Here is a 13,570-nt window from a genome sequence, read left to right as displayed (position 1 = left end):
GCCACAATGGTACTCTGGAAAACATTTCAGAAAAATGCTATCGCATGTCCCCAGCAAACATCCAGTTCTACCAGCCCTAACTAAAATTCCTCAGCAGTTTTTTAAATACACCTTATATTAAAAAAAAATTCAGAGCTACATTCTTTTGTTTAACCAACGTGACAAAAGGAAGCTGAGTCGGACTCACTCCAGGATATGCACCTCAATCTGTGACAAAAAGGAAAACAGTTACCAAGTGGAAATGACTAAGAGCACTGCACTGCCCTGATTAAAAGTCCCAGAAATAACAACACAACATTCTGCAGAGATTATGCTTTCCACATGGAGAGGTAATTGTTATTTTTTAAACTTTAAGTAATGTTTCTTCCAGAGAGGCTTCAGACAACAGTCAGACACAATTGCACATTTAAAATGGGAGGGATTTTACAATAATTATCCGAGCTGTTCAAAATTAGCATTTCAGGTTTATTTTTAAAACCGAAGGAAAGCTTATGCTCTCCCCTACCATAATTCTTAGCCGGTCATAAAAATACTGACACAAGTATTACTGCTGTGACTGAATTTCAAATCTTGGCAGACCTTCACTTGCACAGTGCCTGTAATGTGCTGGTTTTAGCAAGAGAGACTACTAGGTCTAACCTTTATGAACTGTTACAAAAGCATTCTTGAGCTGTATTGCCAATTGTAAAGCCCTCCTCCAGTGAGAGCCAAGTATTAGGATGATTGCTTTTGAGAAATTAAAACATCATTAGTTGCAGCTGTGTCAATAGCTGTCTTTGGTTTTGATAACTGTGCTTATTAAGAAGGGCTTATTTATCATGTGGAATTTCACCGTAACTAGAATTACTTGCAAAGAAAAAAAAAATCCATGCTCACTCAGCGAAAGGCACGGGCTGTTTTATCAACTTTGCTGGAATTTGTGCTGGTTAGGAAAGCAACGAACTTGTTCCTGCAACTATGGTTTCCATTAATTCTTTGAGGAGAACTTCACAGACCACGGATCAGATGGGACAGCAAACAAGCACTACAGTGAAAAACTGAAACAAGGTGTAACCAAAAGCTATTACCATAAGAGTCAGCCTGCCTTGCTGGCTACGCAGAAAGTAATGAAATTGGAGTTTCAGATCACCTGACCAATCTCCTCAGCACCAGATAAAATATAATTCTGAAGAAAGATGCAAGCTTTAATCTCACATTTATTCTGTGCAGTTATCAATTCCATTAATTTATACTAACCCACTCACAGGTATCTGTGTATAGTGAGAGCAGTCAAATTTATATAGATTTGGCATAGTAAATGAAGGCTCTGTTTCTGCCCATTATAACACATTATTCCTTTCAGCAGTAGCAAGATGACAGTTATTACTTTAGATTCCCAGAAATATCAAATGCAAACTATGCACAAGCACCTTCAAAGCAAAGTTGAGTTTTACTCCCTTTATCCAAGAAAGGAAAGACTATTTTAAACTTTACTAGCATAAGTAGTCTGGAAGATTGCTCAGACACCAGCATTTAAAGAACACAGGCTAACATTATGAAGTTTCATAGAAAGAGATGCTGATCTGAACCAGATACATGTAACCCAGGTGCCACAAAGTCAAAAAATAGCAGCTAATGAACATCTGTGGGAAAACCTCGGGGAAAAAAAGCAAATGATCCAGTAGGGACAGCTGGATATAACATGGAAGAAAACTTGTACAGCAGTGCTGAACAGACCAATGAAAAAGGCCCAGTGTCATTTGGAAAGAGGAACGGCAGACAAAAACTGTGAAATGCCAAGTAAATAATTATGGCTCCTTTTACTCATGCCACCAGCTCCATCCATAAGTCACACGGAGTCTTGGAAAGTTGTTAGATGCTAAGGATTATATTAATTTTTTACCTATTCCTTTCACTTCCAGAAGTTTGACTATTAAAAAAGACTTCATACATAAAATGAGGCACCTAAAAGGTAAGTATACCTGCCTATGTTGTCTGATCATGCACAGGATGTTTCTCGTTAGCAAAACTTGGTATGAATTAATAGTATTTGGTTTAAAACATTACCCCCTTGCTAGCAAAAGACACCAGTCACTAAGGAATTTTTCCGAAGTCTTATGATTTGGCCCTAATGATAAAGAGAAAGAAGTCTGAAAGTCTAAGATCGACAAGAAAACCTGCTTGCTAGCGTTTTGAGTCAGCAGGTTTGAAAACGTGATGAAATTCACTGCCTAGGAAGCACAGCAGTGCAAATGTCTTGGATAAACCAGAGGGTGTGGGGTGGTCTGAACCATTAGGAGCTTTGCCGCCTGTTGGAGAGGGCTGCAAAGATAGGTTCTTCATTCAGTGAAATCTCAATGGACATTTCCTCATAGCCAGAAAGAAGACTTAAAGAATCAGTTCAGCAGAAGTGAAATCTATAAAGCATAATGTGGACGGGTTTGAGATATTAAATGAGGTTTCTAAAATTTAACTGAAAGTATCTTCCTCAAAGCTTATAAATGGTTTTGAGTTATTCTGTTGAGCTCTGAAAGAGAGCATGCTGAAAATGCCTTTAGAAACTTTCTCACTCCTTTCCTGGAACTTTTCAGTGGAGATAAAACAAGTCAACTAATACAAAGCTTATTTAGCATGCATCAAAACAAACCTTGATAATCTAGGCCTGTTGCCTCAGGGCATAGATAGAGAACGTACGAGTTTTCTCTTTTCCTTTTCTGAGCAGTGGACGTGAAGGCTCCCCCCTTATCCTCATCCTTTGTTTAGATTAGCTAAATAGCATGCTTACTCCCAAGTCCGCAGATATGAACATCAAAGGCTATGCAACGGTTGTAAATACAGTTGAAGTAATTTGCAAAAGTAAATCATATCTGGGACTGTTGTCTGCTGTGGGTACCAGGTTATCACTGAGCTGCATCCTGACCAGATAACTGCAGTTCCCTGGAAAACTCCTATCAACATCCTCCCTGCTCTCCTCTCAGCAATGACACAGGAACGGCTTATTTTCTTGTAAGGAAACTTAATTCCAGTTGGTCTCCTTACGTAAGACTTTGAAAAATGTCTCCTCATTAGTTGCTTAACTTTTCTGAATAATTAATGTATCAAATTTTTTAAAAAGCCATTCATCTTTGCTGCTGTACATCATAAAAACGTGAAACAATCTAACCAACCTCAGCCTTCTAGCAAGCCAGGAAACCAATGCCATCACCTGTGCTGGACTGTGATGACAAATAGGGGCAAGAGAGTATTTAACTGTGGAACATTATTATTTAAAGTCCTACTTAAGATACATAGAACATTTGCCTACATTTATTATAACTGGTTCAAAAAAAGTGAGTTTGAGTTAAGTCCCACACTTCTCAGATTTTCTTCTGCATTATTTAGTAAAATATTCCTCTTCCATTTGTACTGTACAATGCCAGAGATACACCTTTGCTTTCAGTTTTAACATGCAGGAAACGGCAGGTGGCACTGAAGAATGCATCACAGTCCCACAGAAGGGTTTGGCTACCCAGGCTAGGCTGCAGAGAAGCCACCTGGCTCATCGGGTTGGGCTCACTGAACAGTATCCTGACTGAGTATGGGTGACATGTGGGTGACAGTATTAGAGACACTGACACCTGCGCTTTGGTGAACCTCCCCCAGGCTGCCACTGCCCAGCTAGTCAGCCTCAGGAATGTAACACAAATGCTGAATCTTTCCCTTCTGTCTGCCCTGAGTGGACTCGAGACTTAAAACTAACCATGATCAAGATGTTACAAACATTTTCTCCTTCTGGAAGGCCCACCTACACTGTCTTGCTTCTGGGGTCATCATTTTACCTACGAAAAATACTGTTAAATTTCATTTTTACATCCAGCACTGACAGAGCTTTACAGGAGCCCGGTCTCATTCATATGAGGGCTCTAGCTTTTTTGCTTGCAGGTATAAAAATCCTTATAGATAGGACATCTCCAAACTGCTTTGAATATCCTTTATGTGCAAAACAGGCATAGTCTGTGCTGATCAAATATCAGACACTATTTAAAGTACCATTCAGATGTTTGCTAACTCCTAAAACTCTTTACAAAACGATACTAAATAACATACCAACTTTTGTGTTTCTCTCAGAGCCAATTTCCTTTTATTCAGCTCCCTCATTAAAGTCAGCAACAAATAAGTAGGTATAGCAATAATAAGGCTAAGTTTATCTTGTTTCCTCCACTCCCTTTTCTCACTGTATTACTAAGATTTGGAACAATAACAGGATGCCGGGATGCAGGATGGGAAAAGGCTGACTCCCAGCTGGAAAACCTTGGAGACTAGAGAGTTGAACACTCCCAGTATTGCTTAACGAAAAGAGAAGTGGATTTTTCTATTTGATCTTCATTTTCTGTATGCTGCTTAACGTTTTGGGATACTGTTGATTTTAATTTGCCTAATTTGGGAACAAACTGAAGCTCCACCAACTCTGACTCAGGTAAGGGATAAACCGTATTTGCTGTCCTTCAGCTATGAAGTTCATTTCAAAGGTTTTTTACCTCCATCAAAAATCTTTTCTAATGTCTTAAATAATTTAAGAAATACCAGCAGACAGGCTATGAATTTTATACATATCCACAGAATCCTTTAGACCTAATATTGTTGGCACTTAGACCAAATTAAGTGCAGACAACAGCAGAACTGTTTACAATTGACACTAGAAGAGGAAAATCTCTGGCTTTCTTGGGCTATACCACAATATTCCCAGATTGTTTAAAAGAAGAGACATTTTATGCTTTTTTGTAGTTCTGTTTGTAATATTTAGATTATGTTGCCAATGCTCACTCATAACAGAAAAGGGACAGAAATGATACTGAAAATTGCACCTGTAAACCCTTTAGGAAAGGATTTCGCTTGCAGTGTGGACAGTTACAGGCTTAGCACTGTTTTGAGTGAGCAGGTGTACGCTGTGCTATGATTTGATGCAATATGTTTTATCAAAGTGGGGGTTGACTTGGTATCTGTCTTCACGGTGCTACGGCTTTACTGTGACTAATGCCAAGAAGAGGTGAAAGCCACCATGTATACTAGCCAGCTTTGGCATATCTCTCCTGCTAAAAGATTTGTTTAAGGCTTAGAGGGGAGTTTACATAAACACGTCAGTGACTTGGTCTCCTAAATCTCAAGTTTAAAGTGGCCCAGGTACTTAGCACCCTAACACTGGACTACCAGGTTTTACAGCCCCTGTTCTAAAAGATCAGCAATTCTTATTTTAGAAGTTTCTTGATCTCAGTGGTCCAAAAAGAACCATTTTTTCTGATGAGGTATTTTATGAGCAGTGGCTTGATACAAAAAGTTGGTTGAAAAGGCTTTTATCTTATCCTAAAGATAGTGTAGCAAGTCCCTGAGCTAACAAGTTTGCTGTACAGCTTGCAGAGACAAAGCATTTATGCATAAGAGATGAACTGATACTGCTTTTTCTGTAAGAACTCTATTCTGCAATAGTGGGACTGTCAGTGTGCACAGTACCTTACTGTGCTGGTTGTCACACTGTAACAAAGATAAAGGAAGGAAAGAAATGCAAGGAAAAAAGATATGGAAGAAGATGAATTTCTGTGAGAAAATCTGTTCCATTCTTAGCTACCGAAAACATTAAAAGTTGGTTGCTACTGCAGTTAACAGAGGTATAGTTAATCAATGTGTCCCTGCCTCCACTGATTATAAATCATTACATCAGCATTTGTAAAGGCATACCGTATTATAGATGTTCATGTAGGAAAAGATATTGGACAAAAGCAAGGATACTCCAATGATTTACAAAAGCTTCTCATCTTAGGTTAATTTGTGCCTTGTAACAACAACCAATATACCAGAAACAAATCACAGAAATGCTGACTTGCAATTTATCTGCCGTATCTCCAGGAGTTACTTTTTATCCTTAAATAAAGGGTGAACAACAGGAGAAAAGGACACAGGATTAATTTAGCATATGAAAGCCTTAGAACAGTACAGTATACTATAGAGAAGAATGTGAAATCACAAACAATAAAACAAATGAATTCGAAAGCAAAAGATAAACTCAATTAACAAATCATTCCTGGTTTGTCCACAAACCTGGGCTTTATTTTTCAGAGCGCTACAGCTGCACTGCATTGCAACAAGAAGTATTTCCCAAAGCTTTGCTCTTTAACATAAGATCATAAACCTGTTTCTTAAACATTTTAAAACAAATGCTAACACTGAAATTATGCCATGAAATAGCTACACGTCACTCAGCAATCTGCAGCTTGCACAGCACTCGATGTAGGGCTCAGTGCTAAAGAGGCAGCTTAGGCAGAGAAAGTTCCACCCAAACAGTTAACAGGTTTGTTGCCAGGTTTGCTTCACATCCTGCCTCCGCTGAGTGAAACAGAACTGAAAACAGGATACAGGTAAAAATCACTGGGGATGGTTTAGAAGCTCTTCTGATTTATAGCACTTATGGAACAAAGGACTTCACTGTGCATCCGTAAATCAATTACTTCAATTAATATTTCAAATGAAAAATAGAAAAACTTTTTTTAAAATTCTTTTTTCTTGTCAGGGTACATGACTACAGAGCTACAGGCTTAAATCAGGCCAGCTAAGACTTCATATTTTCTAAAAAAGCAGAGGTACACAGAATAGAGATAACTGATTATTTCTAGCAGCTGAGCTTTCTGTAAGGAATCTTCATGGTTATTTTTGTCATGAGTTCATAATTCCAGTTTTTGCTCAGGTTCTAGAACTTTAATTCAGAGGTTCAAATGTTAGTGCCAAGAAGAAGATAAGAGGGTCTCTCTCTTCGTGAGAAATTTGTTGGCCATGAAAATATTTTGGTGAATTTTTTTAAAAAATTTATCTTTCCCTTTGGAAAGATCCTTGTGGATCTCCTTGTGGGTTTACAGATCAAAAATCCCTCAAAGCTTAGCCCTGACACGACTGGTTTCCCTTCTACCCTAGAACACAGCAGACAGTGATTATTTGTGTAAAAGCAATTCCCCACACATGCCTTTGAAGAGCTGATCAGAATTTGAACTAGGAGAACAGACCGTAGCAAATCCAGAGCTGGATATTAGTTTGATCCATGATGAGAGTTTGCTTGATCCATCTGTGGGCTTCAGTTCAGCACCCTACTCCATTCGAAGGGCCTATGCAGGTGTATTTCCACTGCAAACACAGAAAGCAGACGATGCTCTGGTGCCACAGTCACGATCAGGAGCCACCATTTTTGCTGCCAAGAAACTTGCAGGCATCCTGCTCCAAGGCCTGTCCTCAGCCCAGGTACAGAGCCCACTGCAAACTCAGGAATCCCACCAACAGGACTAATGCCGGGAATAATGATGAGCAAAATGAGCGCACATCATTCACCAATGCATGTGCCACCTACCTCCTAAATTCTGCAATGAGTCTGACCTTGAAATATAAAAAAAATTTAAAATTGTGAAGAACCTGTTTACAGTTCTTCAGTGCAAGAATAAAAATTAGCCATTTCATTCAGTGAGAACCTGAGCTTCACTCATCTTGATCTGAATTTCAGATTTGTCAGTAAGCATGGAACTAGCTATATTTTGAATGTAAGATTTTGCTGAATATTTTAAGTAAGTTCTCTCTGTAACATACTTCTGTGATGGATGTTATTTGTGCCATGAGTCTATTTTGTACATATGCTGCTATACACATCTGTTGGGCAGGCAGCGAGAAGATTTGGGGCCCAGCCCTCCTAGGTGCTAGTTAAAGCCCACGGATGTTCACAGGAACTGGAACAGTTCAAGAGCTGTGTTTTCCAGGGCTGGGCAAAGACAGGGAAAGGGCAGAGGGGAAACTTATCCATCCATTGCAGGTGTTCACACTGCCTACACTTCAGCTTTGGTAGTCTGAGTATATCCAAGTAAAGATTTACAATCAGTAAACCAAAAAGAGTCAAGCAGGTGGATGGACATTCTGGCAGACTTTTCTCCAGACAAGTATTTTTGTGTGAGATAGACAGCAAAACTGTCTTACAAAAGATTAGGAGCTGCATGTGAAAGTGTTATCAAGTACCATCCATGAAAGGGTCCAGAACTTATAGTGGACAATGACTGGTATTTTAGAGAAAAGGCAAGCATGGTTACCTGGGACACACTGAGAAATTGTATGGGGACCTTTCCAAAAGGCTAGTGGAGAGGAAAGAGTATTCTTCTGCCCTAACATTGCTATCTGAAATGCAAGGAGTTACAGAGCACCACCATAGTTAGAGGTACACCAAAAGCAGAAATGTTTTAAATTCTTCATTTTTCAAAATCCAGAGAGGTCAGTTTTATTGTCCCAGTCCAGTTGTCATCAAAACCCGCCTGTTCCTGTGGGATTTCACCACCATCTGCCAAAACTTTAGGAGAAAGAGCCCCCTGTTTCTATTACACATTCTTTTAAAAAGCCTACCATCTGTCTCCACAAATTAGCAGTAGCCCATCTGCCTTTGCCCCCACTGAAGTAATCCATTGCTCTGCATCCTCCTCTCTCCCCAAGCCCACCAGCAACATCTGGAATGGTCCTCCTGACACCTGGCAAAGTCCACAGGGCGCAAGGTGGGTTATCTGCAGCACACACAGGCCCGTCCTTATTGTGTATGACAGTGTAAAGGGAAATTCCACTTCCACAGTATGTCTGGAGGATACAGTTGAATTCCTTCCCCTGCCTTTGTCCACATTTCTAAGCAAGGCTTTGGAAGGATCAGTCTTCCTTTTCCCCTTCCTTTTATGATGCTATCTGCTATGAATTTGTGTTCTGGAAATCCTCTAGGAGTGCAAAGCCTACCTTACAACACACCGCTTCAGGAGACTAAGGGCCTAATGCTGTTCTCGTGCAAATGATAGGAAATCCTGCCATTGACGGGAATTGTTCCTTTGATAGGTTCAGCTTCATTGGCAGAATCTCCAATGGCGCAGAGTTTTAGGTTAGCTTCTCCATTCTTTTTGAGGGATACTCCCTCCTCCTATGTCCAGTCCTAGACCTGAACTCAGAGGAGACTTGCATTATCTTACTGGCTTTTATTGTCATTATCTGTCAGATATATATGATCTGTCTGCAAGAGAACCAGTTTACTCATGTTAGGGTTAGGCCAACCAATCAATACTACTAACAAGGTATCAGACTTTTCACCACTTAATCTATTAATCCAAACCTACAATGAAATAGTATATATTGTCTATTTGCTCAGTACTGTTAATTTAGGTTTTTAGACTGCCATTAAAACATAAACAAATATTGCTACACTATGCATATTTTAGTATCATCCAGATTACCAATGAACTCTACCTAAAACACGTATCCAGCACAGAAATTAAGAAGCGAGGGCAGAAAGCAGAGAGCACAAAAAGCAGGAATGCTTTTTGTAGTGGGTTCATTTTACACAGACAATAATGTGAACTTGACAGTGACAAAGCTATTGCAGAGCTCTCTCATCTGTAGCACCATTTAACAAACACATTTGCTTTGTACACTAGATGTGCCAGCAGCAGCCTTGGTAAAAGTTTAGGATTAGAATAGATGCGGAATCCTCCAATAATTGCACTTGGAGATGACTTAAGCTTCAAACAGGAAGAAAGGGGCACATTTCTCTTTGGAATATATTGCATCATTTTCCTGCTGTGAAATGGTGAGCTGTATTACCTGCCTTATATGGATTGATCTTCAGCTTCTTTAAATGAAGAGAAAGGCTTCATTCGCACAAGAAAGGGGTTTTCAGTGGCTGTGATTAAAATACAAGCTGTGGGAGAAACAAACATTCCACTTGCACAGCCACTAACGAAGGAGAAAAAAAAAATTCCCACCTCAGCTTAAGAAATATCTCCAGCTGTGTTTCAGATTCAAGCAGCAAACCCACAAGTGCAGCACTGCTGTGAATAAGAACTTCCCAAACAGTCAGGTTACTTTAAAGCCGTCAGCTCCCGGGGGGATGCAGGCTGCTCCCCAGTGCCCACCGCACTGAGCCCCAGCAGGGCAGCAGCAGCAGCCACCAGCCTAGATCCTGAGCACTGGCTTGAGAAGACCCGTGAGCAGAAATGTCCCCGGGTCAGCCAGCTGAAAGCCCCCAGCTCTCACTTTTATCACTTTCACAAAAACTTCTTACCACATGTAAACAAAAGCATGGCCTGCCTTGAAACAGGGTCACTCCTGCAGTCACGTCTTACGCGTTGAACTATCAGCTACCGCGGTTGCAATCTGTTTCATGAAGCAAGCTCTCCTTCAGTGCGGGTTCCCTCATTGCCTGTGGACGGGGCTGTTAAATTCATCAGGCTAATGACCTGCTTAAGCCAGTGAAGAGATAATGGCGCAAAACACAACACAACACTGTGCTAAATCACAGTCACTCCCACATGGAAACAAATCCAAACAGAAAAAAAGTCTAGCTCTAAAAAAAGTCACAAAACTTACAACAGCTTTCCTCATCTTTTTAAGCTTCCCTGTGTCTGAGACCTGAATTTTCAGGCCCTCCAGCTTCCCTTTATCAGCACTGTAAGCTGGAAATTTGCTTCCCTAGTTTTATTTTGATTTGAAGATGAGATTTTCCTGACAAGAGCTAAGCTGTAAGTAACAATATTGAAAGGCTCATTGTAAATTCATAAGAGCAGTAATAATATCATTTGTATCATCTCACAACACATGGAGATTATAACAATGGAAATGTTCCAGGAAAAGACTGTAACTATAGGGGTGGGCAGAAAAGGTCTTAAAGTTAATTAAGCCTGGTCTGGAAGTCTAGTTGAATAAGGGCAGGAAATAGAGAAGAATGAACTGACATTTGAATTAGACATTTTAAAAAGGGAGGAAAATACTGAATACTAATTACCAAACAAAATATATCCAGACACACCCTGTTTTTTTAGCCTCTTGCCCAGACAGAGAACATGAGATTTATGTATATGTACATGCTTTCTTTATCTGCCACAAAATTAATTTTCAGAGGAAACACTAATGCATTCATTCACCCAACAGAATAACCTGGACAAAGGAATCAAAACACACAGCCAGCTAAACATGGTTCCTCTGCTTCAGATTACTGTTAGCGCAATAAATATCAATTACTGTGACCTGTGCATGATGCTTGTGTTTGAGGCAGATACTTTTGCTCTTGAGCTTTTGTTGAAGGAAAATGTCAAAAAAATCTTATCTGCTGTAAACACAGCTACATTGTACTTTAAAAAAAAAATCATATTTATTGCATGCAGTTCCTCAAAGGATGGGGACTTTTCCTTAATCAAAGCTACTCAGTTGGAGCTCTGTGCTAGGAAGCCTCTCTGATATTAAGGCTTTATCTGGAAACAAAGGGGAAGTGGAAAAAGCTCTATAATATATTATTCTCATAGTGTACCTTATTTTGTTTCAGCTTGGCCAAACTCTTAAACATTCAGTGACAGCTTCGGCTAATCTCTGTGTACAGCAGAGCTAACCAGGGAGTTAGATCATTTCTGAAATGTGCACACAATTTATTGTAGGAAACAAAGCTTCTGGTTAGAGATGCTTGAGAAATCTTTTTAGTGATCACAAACACCTCCAATATACCTGAACTGTTCCACTTCTGCACTGGGATGAGCCAAATAATTTTTGGAGGATTCCCTTGTCTCCTTCTCACCCACACCCCCGCTCCCCAAAACTCAAACAACATTGTCTGGGTGTGGGAGGTGCTGGGGATGAGGGAGGCTCAGTGCTGAGACACCTGCACCTCTGTCTTTCCTACCGGAGCCACCACAGTTTGGGCTAAGCAAAAGGAAATTGGCTGAAAGCAAGCGAGAAAGAAGCTGGATCTACAGCCGCGTAAATGTGCCACTGAGACTGACAGAGCCTCAATGGTTCTTCAAAGTCAATGAGACCCTCTGCAGGAATGGGTACATCTGACTGCAAGATCATCCCTGAACCTACTTTTGGATACAAGGAAGATAACAAGTTCTTTGCCTGTCTGTAACACTGGCACTTCATCACCATTTTCAGCATCTGTCCTTATCAATAGTTAATCTGGATGGGAGATATTTTCCTCTTAGCTTTAAATTTTGGACAAAGAATTCATAGAGGAAAATGTTTGCAATTCCAAACTATGCATGCAGGGTTTATCCCACCCATCTTATTAGCTCACTTCAGAACAGAAGGGCTGTATTTAATGCAAAGTTAACCCCCCAAAACAGCTCAGATTTCAACAGCATTTGGCAACTGTCATCAAACGACATGTGGCCAAGAACAAATTTTCTGTCATTTAATTGTTAGTTTCACCCCTGCAATACCTGCAAAGCAAATAAATCATACTAGTCATAGGTATTATGAGCTTCCTGATTTTAAAAAATTGAACACTCTAAATCAACAGAGCACAGAATCTATATCACACAATGATGATGAGGTGATAATGTTCTGTACCAACACCCAAACTCCCCTTGTGGGTTTGAGCATACTCACTAAACACCAGAATACTCCTGCTCCTTAGGAGGCATTCAGCCCTCATATACGTGCTGCCAAAGCTCAGAAGCTGTAAAGAGCTACAGAAGAGTAGCTTATGACCTTAAACTCAATGCTGTCCATGCTGTCAACAACTAAGAGAAAGCCAAAATCTTCTATTTATGACAATATATTTATTTGTTACGAAACAGTGTCACAAACTGGCTTAATAATTTAATCACAAATGAGCTTCAAAATATTTTAGCAGCTGGGTTTATACTGGGCACTGTGGTTAAGCACATTTTATCCCTTGTTATATTTTGTACTGACATATTTGTATGTGAAACAAAAGGCTTTACGCATGGAAAGACCGGACAATACCACTTGCTTCTTCTTTAAAGCACTCTAATCCATTTTGGGGCCACTTAAGGGAAATTTTCTCTAGTAAAGCATTATATGACCATAGTAGCATGGCCGGAGTAAGAACTCCTAAGCAGCATCAGAACATAGATATTTCAGTGCCTCATGTACTGTATCTGTTCAGTTCCAAATTGGTTATCATCAGCTCTCAAGTATCTCTACAGCCTCCGTGATGACAAATAACATTATCGTGAAAAATGAGTAAAGACATTGATTCCGCACCTGGCATGATACATGATCTGCATGCTGAGAGTGTGAAATGAGGAAGATTCTTAAAACTCACCTAATGATTCAGTGTGGCTCTGATAGACCTTCATACATATTTCTCTCCTGGGTGAGGTAGAGGGCCAGCAGTTGTTTACTAAGACTGGTGGATTACTTGCTAGACTTACCAGGATGCTCAGGTGAAAGGAAAACAGTCATCCATTAAAACAACAATTAGACTGCATAACTGATCTGATGGGAAGAGGAGAAAGTCAGTGCTCTCGCCGCTCATTTTAATGATTTCAAAGTATTGTTTTGCCTTCATCACATATGTCATCCTCACCACAGCAAACAACCCTCACTTAAACAGTGCACTGTCATTTCAACAACAGAAGTGATTCAAGAATTATTAATTCATCTTATCCAAAAATAATGCTTCCTTAAAGTTCATGAAGAGACCAGCCCAGTAACTAAAACATGTATTTAATTTGCTTCTCAATTATCAGATTTGCAAGTAAGAAACTCAGATAAAAAACAGGTTACTATAGATCGATAGAAAAACGATTTAGTTAAAGATTAGAATAGG

The 13,570-nt window shown here is 39.8% G+C and overlaps 2 protein-coding genes across 2 annotated transcripts in view; one reads left to right on the top strand and one right to left on the bottom strand.

Annotated features, from left to right (window-relative positions):
• Window positions 1–13,570, bottom strand: part of TK2 (thymidine kinase 2) — a 341,867-nt gene that overhangs the window by 184,784 nt on the left and 143,513 nt on the right. The window lies entirely within an intron of this gene.
• The window catches only part of CDH5 (cadherin 5), a 31,018-nt gene continuing 21,718 nt past the window's right edge, over window positions 4,271–13,570 (top strand). The window contains exon 1 of the mRNA XM_075510830.1: window positions 4,271–4,435. The gene's annotated coding sequence lies outside the window, so the exon portion shown is untranslated. The remainder of the gene's footprint in view (window positions 4,436–13,570) is intronic.

Source organism: Mycteria americana, chromosome 8 (genome assembly GCF_035582795.1).
Source record: "Mycteria americana isolate JAX WOST 10 ecotype Jacksonville Zoo and Gardens chromosome 8, USCA_MyAme_1.0, whole genome shotgun sequence".
Lineage (NCBI taxonomy): Eukaryota > Metazoa > Chordata > Aves > Ciconiiformes > Ciconiidae > Mycteria > Mycteria americana.
The sequence above is the reverse complement of the archived record's forward strand: the minus strand, read 5'-3'. Positions and strand labels throughout refer to the sequence as shown.